This window comes from Apus apus, chromosome 10, assembly GCF_020740795.1.
Source record: "Apus apus isolate bApuApu2 chromosome 10, bApuApu2.pri.cur, whole genome shotgun sequence".
NCBI lineage: Eukaryota > Metazoa > Chordata > Aves > Apodiformes > Apodidae > Apus > Apus apus.
Window position 1 is genome coordinate 14,814,244 of NC_067291.1, and position 10,661 is coordinate 14,824,904.

At 42.2% G+C, this 10,661-nt stretch overlaps 1 protein-coding gene across 8 annotated transcripts in view; it reads right to left on the reverse strand.

The window, feature by feature from the left end:
- Positions 1–9,574, reverse strand: part of AKAP13 (A-kinase anchoring protein 13) — a 159,224-nt gene extending 149,650 nt beyond the window's left edge. For all 8 annotated transcript variants that reach the window (XM_051628924.1, XM_051628923.1, XM_051628920.1 and 5 more), the window contains exon 1: positions 9,530–9,574. The gene's annotated coding sequence lies outside the window, so the exon portion shown is untranslated. The remainder of the gene's footprint in view (positions 1–9,529) is intronic.
- Positions 9,575–10,661: the final 1,087 nt, after the last annotated feature.

Here is a 10,661-nt window from a genome sequence, read left to right on the forward strand (position 1 = left end):
AGAAGTGAAAACTTGATGGGATAACGTGGACACTTCAAGGAAAACAGTGAAGTCTTATGAGTTCAAAGTCATAAGCAGCTTTTGTTGGATTTGGCAAGAGAAGTGCACAACAGCAGCAAAATAAGGTGACACCGCTGAACACTTGGTCTTGTCAAACAAGAAAGCAAAAATCCTGAAAATACTTCCTGCAGGAAGATCTTTTCCCCCCTCTTTTATCATACTAGTTGACCCTTACATCAACAACTTAAAATTATTTCTCATTTCATAATACACATGTCAGTCCAATTTTTCAAAGGATGCAAACTTAGTTTGTAAGGAGACAGGCAGGTTTGGAAGAGATTTTATTTTATCTTGTTAGGAAGTGCTTTGGCAAAAACATGAGAAAAACTGAGTGACAGATAAGCTTGAATGACTACTCTGCATCAGCGAAGGACTAAATTTAGGTTTCTAGGCAAGTGAACTTCTCTAACCAGTGGGTAGGCAGGGATCAGCCTCCAAAAAAACTTTTTAAAAGAACTACTTTAATACAGTAAGAAAAGGGGACACAAGAAAGACCACACTGGGCATAATCAAACCAAGATTCATAAGGATCCTAATACAGTCAATTAATAAGGTAGATTACTTGAAGTGCAAAATTAAGTTGAGAAAAAGGCTAAACTGTGTTTTCATCTATGTTAGAGGAACATATCCTGCATTCCGATGCCTGCTCTGAGCCCCAGAAAGCAATTTCTGTATTTTGGGGCAGGTAGCACTTGCTCTCCCAGGTAATGCAGACTGCAGAGAGAACACCTGGTCCTCCTGTGAGAGCAGCAGGACTGCACATGAACTGCCTTGAAAGCCAAACTAACAAGAAAAGGTAAATAAAAATCCCACCTCCCTTGTCCAGCTCCCACCCAGCACAAGTCATGCTATGGGCACCCTCCTGGCAGCCCATAGATGCTGCTCCAGTAGCAGTTGCCTGTACTTCAAACATTCAAATCATTTAAATGGCTGAATCTTTGGAATTTCAGCATCTGGGAGGTTGATCACACGTTCAACAGCAATCCACACACTTATCTTGCAGTCTTTCTGGAATTTTATTAGGTTTTTCCCCTTGGGATAACACAGTGAAATCCCTTGCTTTTGCAAATTTGAAAGTAGGACATGAAAAAAAATAATCCAGATTCAAGCTCTTAAAAGCAACAGCGGTTTTCAACATCACAAAGATCTGCACAGGTCAGTAAAATTAAAAGCTACTGAAGTCTTCTCAAAAGAGGAAGGATACCTTTCTTCTCTGCTAAACATTAAATACTTAATACAGAGAGCTGTATTAGAAGTCTCTTCCAGAGAACTTCGCTTATTTTGCACAAAATTTCATGGATGAGGACAAACAACTGTTTGATTTCTCTAAGCATGGTAACATATCACAGGGAAAGAAAGAAAGAAAAAAACAACAACACAGTTATTTGCTTTACTGTGGTTCCCAAAACCTCAGCCAGGATTAAGGCTCCACTGGTTACATACTGTAAAAAATGTCAATGCAAACAGTTTCTGCCCTGAAGAGTTTACAAATAAGCACAGACAGTGGAAAGGGATACAAACACGTAAGCAATAAATCCTCTTCATCCAGTATTGCCAGCTACCATCTAATTTAACCTTAATTAGTTGGCTTATTTCTTATAGGCATCCCAGAAAAACTGTATCTGGAATACAAAAGTGATGCAAATGGTCCTTCAGATCAACCCAGGTCATACACAGCCAGAAATGCTAAAGGGTTTTGAGAACCACATAGATAGCAGCTTCCAAAATGTTTTTTCCATGTTCCCACTGTGCCCTGTTCAGGTTTCGGCAGCAAGAACACATCCAACACCAGTTTCACCACGCAATTGCTGCATGCTGCCCAGCATCCATGACCTGCTGCTTCACTCCATGAAGCATACAAGGAGTATGTAAGAAAGAAAACATCCTGCTACTCTCAGGACCTCAGCCTCTGAATAGTCTGTTTAGGGATTTAATTTTTCTAATCAGAACTGAGAGCTAAAGCACAGTAAGAAACAAAAAAGACCACTCCCAATTCCAACCACCAACCAGAGCTGCAACAAGCAGGAGGAGTATGTCTGGGTAAGTCTTCCTACCCCCTTCCCTCTCCCTTATGCACTGAAGACATTTCAATTTTCAGTGTTTGAGCTCTTGCAAGCTTTTAAAGCTCAGTTTAAAGGGTTTTTTTCAGGTAAACTTCAGCTTTAGATACACTTCAAAAGTTTAAGCGTTGCTGAATCTTACCTGAATCTCAGAACTTGACTTTTTTTCCATTTTAGCATTTGATTTTAGAAACAATGATCTGTATATGCCAAGCTTTAACCATGAACTCCCAGCTGTACAAAAAAGCAATCTTAACCATAAAGAGCTTGTGGTTGCGGGTGGAAAAGAACAGCCAAAGTACACATGGAGAATCTGATGAAGTTACAGATGGCATGGAAAGCATTCCAATAGATAAGCAGAAATGCAGAGCAAGCAGGATAGCTTTCCAGCTGTAACAGGGACCACATCACAGCATCTCTGGGATGAAAGGCTAAGGAGGATTCTATTTTTTTTCTTTTTTGTTTTGTAAATGAAACAGAGTTTACTTTGTGCAAAACCATTCTGTAACAGTGGTTCGTAAGGACTTCAGTCCTTGAAACAACTGAACTTTGTGACTTCAAAGCTCTGGAGAAACAGCTCACCAGGTAGTCCAAACTACATATATTCCATAGAAATGAGAGAAGCACTGTTTGTGCTGGCTGTCTGTAAGAGAGTAAGCCATAAACAGATTTTTTTTTGTACTGTAACATTGCCCCCAAGACCAAGTCCCATGGTGGGACAACCTGCTTTATAGCCAACCCCGAGATCCTTTAGACAAACAACCCAGAGGCTGTAAAAAAGGTTTATAGGAACTCAAGGATTTCCCAAGTACACACATCCAGCACCCTTGCTGGGCTGCATCACCTCCTTCTTTACAGCTCCATTACAAAAATAAAATCAAGCTCCCAAAAACACATTACTTGTCATCCAACAAAACCCAGTGTCCTCCAGGGCACTCCCCCACACTCTAGTTTCACAAAATGTTAGTTTATGAAGTGCTTAGTAGTAGCAGGAGGACTGAATTTCAGGAAATAAAGTGCTGCTGCTCTAAACTATATAAGAGAAAGATGGGGAAACAGCAAATGGGGTACCAGAAAGAAGATCAACCAGCCACTCACAGAGAAAATCCTGCTGGAACCACAAATTTCATGCAAAGAGATCTAAAATAGCAATGTCTTTCACAAGTTTCTTGTTCTCCCCTAGTATGAAGGGAATTACGGAGCTGGAATATTCTCCTTTTCTTATGAGTGGTATATGACATTACCGCCTTGTTTTACCCATCATCAGTCTCCTCTCTTTTTTGTTTTAACACAAATATTTGAAAAAAGGCACTTCTTGGTTTGGTTCTTTTTTACCTGTAGCAAAAAGTCTGAAAACAGAGAAACAATGATGCAGGGGGGTTTTATTATATTTTGTAGTTTGGAATTTTCCTGGCTATCTTCCTACAAAGTTCAGATCTGCACTAACTTGCTATTACCCTATGATGTTGGGTGAGACACAGGTTTCCTCACACACTCTGGCCCACAAGTTTCACTCAACCTGAACAAACTCCAAAACTCATCATTCATAAAATGAATGAGCCTTCTAATCAGCGTATTAGTACCGCTTCCTTCAAATTCATGTGAAAGACTAAAAAAATCCAGACCAAAGCCTACAAACAACTTCAGTAGGAGAAATAAACCCACAGCCCTGTTCTTCAGTGATCTGCATGGAGAAATGTGTAAAGAGTAGACGTGATTGCAGTGACTAAAATAAACCTCAAGACAGAAGATGACCACATGTCCTTCCAGGTGTCATACAACTGAATCCAACAGTAGCTATGTTCATGTATAATTGTACATATATGGTCAGAAATAGGAGGCTGAAGGAATCAGGAGAAATAACCCATCACAAGGTTATTTTGCAGACAGAAAAGTGATATACCCGTAAAAGCCATCAACCATGAAAAGGAGGTGAGGAAATGAGAAACCACACTTCAAATGTATGGCAGCAAACAAGTTAACAGCACATTGTGTTTACTATCACAGATGAGCTTAGAACTAAAAAAAAACCCAGGTATTTGTGTACAATCATCTGAATTTATGCCATTTGCTGAAGGTTATGTTTTGTCACTAAACTAATTGCTTTTAAGAAAAATGTGTATTGCTCATGCAGCATTTTCACAGGTGATACTGCTTCCCAGCTGTGTCCTGTCTGCAAACAAAACCATATGCTGCCATTCACTTACAAATATACAGGAGTTTCTTTGGGCTGTGAGCAGAGGAAAGGAGATTTAAAGACATTTTGTGTTTTCCTGACTCTACTGTTGCTTGCCTCCAAAGGCCTGGAGGTAGCCCAGCAAGACAACACTGGAAAACCAGATGGACATAGTCTGCTTTCACAGCAAGGAAAAGAAAAAACTTAATGACATCCTTCTCCCCCTAGGAAAAAATAATAATAATATTGAAAAATATACTAAGTTGCAAAATCAGCCCAAAATCCTTTTTTTTTTTTCTCTTAATGGTGTTGGAGGCCTCAGTACCATGGCCTTCAAGTACAACAACCCACCAAAGAGAGGTCAAGGAGTTGCTATAGCTGAACAACTCACAGGTTATGACACAGCAGAGGGGCCAGGAGTCTGGCTGGAACACGAGCTAACAGAGCGCCACCGATTTAATTGACTGATGATTTAATAAAATGCTCTGGATATAGATTAACTTGTTTTGCTTAATGTAGCTCAGCTTCCTGGCAGCAGGAACTGGCCCCGCACTGTTCCTGGGCTGCACCCACCACTGCTCCGGGGCCACCCACACTCCAGCCAACACCAAGCTAATGAAGCTTAACACAAAGCTGAGGTACAGGCTAGCATATACACACATGCATTAAAAAAATAAGCTTAAGCCTTTTTCACACTATAGTAAGTCCCTTACCCAGCTCTGCCAGCACTGTGTTCCTCCAGAGGAAAATACCTGGCTAAATACTTGTAGCCAAAGGACTCCATTTCTTCTTTTGCACCACTTCAATCTCATAATTGCTAAAAATACTATTAATGGATTCCTTAATTCCCACCCAAAGGCTGGAAAGAGATGAAGCTGTGCAGGGTTAATAAAAGCAGAGCTGTTCCCTGTGCCAAGCAGAGGAAGGCAGCGATCTCCCGCAAATGTGCACATCTGGTTTCTTTGCTCCCATCTCCTGACCCATTAGTAGATACAAAACACAAACCCAAAAAATTCAGATCACAGCAGCTATCACTCTACAGTCCATATGCCCAATAACAAGTAAAGAAAGATACTGTAAAAGTTGGAAAAACAGAGAGTGAAAGGATTATTAGCTAGCTCTAATTATACAAACTGATCTCATCCTCTTGTTACAAGCCTCTTTCCTGTGTCCGGAATCTATTTGTGCAACATAAAGACCAGCCTTTTGTAAATGTCCAAGGGTCATCAACACAGGGTGATTAATTTCCCATTTTACAATACACACACGCTGTCAGCCAATTCACTTCTAATAAGATAGAACCCTGCCCTCACTTGCCATTGTTTCCCTTTAAAATATTACTAATGGCAAACAATATTTAAGATGCCAATTTGTAAAATCCAAACAATGTTTCAAGAGGAGCTATCATGCTGCTATAATAAAATAAAAATCACAGACCACATCTTCAGTTCAAGTAGCTACATCCTAATAAAGTTAAGAACTAACAGTCGACTTGAATTAAAGTGCACCATGTATGTTTATACTCAAATTAGGTCCTCCAACAGGTTCTGGGGCTGCTGTTTCACGTATGCATGAGACATTTATCTCAGGCTCAAATATTAACTTCCAGAAATCCACAGCAGACATCTAGATGCCTCTTCCAATGAGCAAAATCCAGTTTATACTTCCAATACACTCTGCAGTTTGAAAACACATTTTGGCAGTATATTGTGTGAAACTTCTCAGCAACAACGAGCTCACATTTGTAAGAGCAATTATTGGCTTCGGGTGCGTCACTAGGAACTTCTTGAAAAGCCCCAATTTTCAAAGGACAAGTTTTCTGCAGAATTGGGGTCCATCCTAATGGACTGAAGCAGAAGCATGATGAAAGCTGCTAGTTACTTTTGAAAGTAAAATGAACTATATGGGACTGATAGTCTCCAGATGCTCAGCACCAGGTGAAGAACAGTGGGGAGGGAAAAACAGGACTTGGGGAGTTTTTCATCCAAATACATAAAAGGATAAATATGATGGATGGTTGTCATCAGCACCGAAATGCCTGTGGCCTTACTTAGGCAGTGGGAGAGAGCAAAGCCTCTACCTACTCATCCCAACAACTCTTGACTACAACACACATCCTAAAGCCAGCTTTCTCCACCTTACTATTCTCTTGACTCTCAAAGCTGTGTTGTTTTAGGAACTACCTTGAGCAACAATGATTGTGGGAAAAGAAAAAAAAAGCCCTGGAGCTGAACAGTAAGACCCTCCCCTTCTCTCTGTGTCCCACAAGCCGAAGCACTTGTACCACTTCACAAAAAATGCAGGCCTGGAGTGGAAAACAACTCCTGAGGCCCAAAGCACCATGCATATTTTCCTGTTGACAAATATTATTAAATGTTTCCTAGCAAGTGCAAAGCAGGTAGTTATCCAATGCATATTTTAATAAGTGCATACACCAACTTTAACTGCTAAAGCCACAGTTAAGAGTTGGAAAAGCTGGCATCAAGACCAAGAACGCCTCTGCTCTCATTTTGGTCAGAGCAGGTTCGGTACCCAATGCTTTAATGTGCTTTTCCTCTCTGAAGAGTAACACCAGACTCACTCTTCCCTGTGGGCTCCCTTTTGTAAATGCTTCCACTCTGCAGCTCCAGGCATGGTGGAATTACTTGGGGAAAGCCTGGCTGGCATTTTTTTCCCAGAAGAGGAAAACAGCATCAGAAACAGGTTTCCTTCTGGAGCCCCTCTTCTAACCCCAGTCTCTTATAGCACAGCACAACTGCATCTGCCAATGCAAAATTAAGAATTATTTAAGTGCTCCTTTGCCTTCAAGTAACAAAATGTTGGGAAAAACATTCTCCTCTAGCAAATATTTCAAGTACTCTCAGAATATGCTTGTTTTACTGGAGCATCCCTCCTGTAGCATGACAGTCTCAAAAAATGCACGTCTTTGGTCTAGTGGGAGGTGTCCCTGCCCATGGTATGAACTAGATGATCTTTAAGGTCCCTTCCAACCCAAACCACTCTATGATTCCGTGATCATTCACCTAGCAAGTGCAACAATGGAGACACTTGGTATTGTACCCTCAGAGGGGAAAAATCAGAGTTGCAGCTCTGTTCCCAGGACACTAATACACTACACATCCAGGGAATGCCCTGCAAACTATAAAACCCAAAGCACCAGAGAATATTGTATCTCTGAAACAGACAAGAGAGAACACTCATTCAAATCTGATTTTTAAATTAAAGCATTAATAATAAAAATTCAAATAAGAACAGTTTCTACCCAATTCCACTACCCCACCTTCTGGGCTGCAGCCTTTCTGCAGGTAGTTCACACTTGAAAAAAACCAAACTTTGCAAACAGACACCCAGCTTCACACCTGAATTCATTTCTCCCAACTGCCTTTACAAAGTCGCCTTTCAGACTGGTCCCTCAGGAATCATAGGGGTTAAGTGCCCACAGGTCCCAGCCTCCCCAGTAAATCATTTATTACCCCAGCTCAGGGAGAAGCAGCTATGCAGAACCCAGAGCCCACGCTGTGCAGCTGTTCCCCAGCCAGGCAACACTCTGCAACTACATTAGAACACAAGATTAAGCTTGGGGAGTGGAAATACATCCCTCTATTACTGGGGTTTGTTGGGTTTTTTTCAAGTTATGCAGCTATTTTAAATGTTACAGAGCTCATTAAGTTCATTAGGTAGTAACCAGTGTATGAATGAAATTAAAAGATTAGCATTATAAGCACAATTATGGAAATACTAGACCAGCAGGCAGAAAAAATAAAGGGTATGAGAATGCCACTCCTAAACTCCAGTTTTTCTTTTTTTTCTAGATCCTTCCAAGGAGGCACACCCAGAGGCTGGTTCCCAGGCAGGAGGTCAGGTGAGAAGCTATTGCTGCCTGGGTTGGTGCTCCCCAGAGATTTCTCTGCTGCTCTTACGCAAGGAAGAAGTTACCACCTTGGTTACCCCAGGGAAGGGGTCTGGCATCTTCCTCAGCATCAAGCACTGCTCACTGCAAGCTCACTGCTCTCCAGAAATTAGCAGCACATTAAGAAACCAAAGTCAAATCAAGCCACAAATTTATCCTCTTAGACAGTAGCTTCTGTCATGCATTTCTCCTTTAAACACAGCTCCATACATTTGGTTAAAGAGCATCAACATTCATGACAAACCTGCAGACTAGCACTCAGCCAGTCACATACTCATTCCCCATGAGGCAGGTTTCATTCATAATTTTGCCAAAGACTTCATTGCTTTCTCAAGCTCTGAAAATAGGTATAATTCCCCTGCCCAACCCTGCTGAAAAAAGGAAACCCAAATAATTACAGTAAATACTTGTCTCTCTGCAGTAACAGCAGTTTATGGTGAATCCACCCAGCTGTTGCCACAGCTTAGTAATGCCAAATTATTTTGATTCAGTGTCATTAAAACATCATTTTCACAGGCAAGACCATGGAAAATGTGAGACACTAGAGAAAGTAAACAGGTTAGAGGCAGTGGAAGGAGAAAAGAGAGAGCTTGCAGTGGTTTTCCTCCCTCCCTTGACAGAGCTCAAACAAGACAAGCACCCATTTCCAAGCAATGCTCTCACAGCTTCCGTGCTTCAGGCTAACAGTTTTTGCAAATTCAAGGCTTTTTGGAGGGAATGGGTGTAGCTCCATGAGTCAGGAACAGCTACCATCAGTTCTGCAATAACCATATATTCGCTTTTAGGTCAGATCCAGCCCCTGATCTGGTTCACCACACCAAGAAGCTGGTGTTAACAGAAAAACAAAGCCAGAAGCCTCAATGCCCTGACTGCTCCAGGACAGAGAGATGGCAGTTCTGCTGACAGGAAGGCCCGTCCGACCAGCAACCGGTGGGACCTGAGCCCCATGGACTGGAGCTCTGATCCTGACTAGCTCCTACAGAAATCCTCAGGCTGTAACTATGTGCCTGCCCCAAGGACATGAATGTCGTATCTTAAAATAACAGGGAAAACCAGCTGATGCTCTAAGTGTTAAGTACTATTTTACACCATGGCATATGGTTGATGCAAGGGAAGAGACCACAGAGCCCCTTTCTTTTCTTTCTTGCGTCCACCACAAAGAAATCTGTATTTCTTGGCAAAACAACTTGTTGGATTTGCTTATAACATGTGCTTTGATATCAGCATCCCCTCAGCAGGTAATCTGGGCAAACCTAGTCCCCCAAACCCCTCACCTCCACCCTCACTTGCACCTGAAACAGTTGCCAAAACATTTAACCTTACTTTAACTGCATGAAGCAGTACACGTGGCTCCAAGATGTCCTTCAGGTTGTTCCCACTCTGAGCAGGAAGGAGCAGGGCAGGTCACAATGCTCAGCTCCTGGAAGAGAGGGAGGAAAGAGAGAAGTCAGCAGGTGCAAGGAACAGCACACCCAAATTGGCATCACAAACCCTTCACATAGGAGTATAGAAACCATCACCTACCTTGCTACCCAGTCTGGAGGCATGCATCACCTCCCACACTAGTCCCATCTGGTGGCCCACCACAGGCTTCTGTGAGCACATGCACAGTACAGGACAATATACAGACCCATGTGGGCATCCAGCACCATCTAAGAATAAATGGGGGGCTGCTGCACTGTATTTGCTACTGTCCTGATATATGGTTTATCACCAAAGCTGCTGGTTTGCTGTCCATCACCATATCCCAATGCTTTAAGTTGGCCCTAAGTCCTTCATACCCATTTTAAACACAATCCCTCCAGGACAGACTTCACATTGTTTGTCAACTCCCTCACAGCAAGATATTTTGAAGGGAATAAAAGCACCAAAAGTAGATTATGGCAGGTGATGGACAAGCAGATAAAGCCCAAATCTACCAGGAGTCTCTGTAACCCTTCTGGGCTGCCTGCCTGGCACAGGTTGATTTCCTGCTCTGGGGCAAAATGTACTCAGCAGATTGATCCACAGGGATGAATCTGGTTTACAGAACAACATCTGGAAAGAGCAGTTGAAGAGGATTAAAGGAGAAAAAGCCCAGGTCGGGCTTTAGCTTATTATATGCTGTGTGGGAGATTTTATTAGCTAAACCAAAGTCATCAGGGCACCTTAGGCCATCATTTGGTTACCACACCAGGCAAGGTTGTGGCTACACACACATCACCCAACACAAGCGCGACACACCGACTGCCTCCTCCTGTTCTACCAGCTGGAGGAGACTTTGCCCCTGAGCTTTCCCTGTTGGGAAAGCATCCATAATCAGGGAATCTCACAGCCTGAGCCAGCCTGCCGAGTTCAAAGTGCAATTACAAGCACTGAAGTAACAATGGCAAAACTAGTTACTGGCTGGGAAATCAATTGTATTCTGTCAATTAGCTGGGGAACGTACAACACTGGAAGGTAATCCATTGCACAA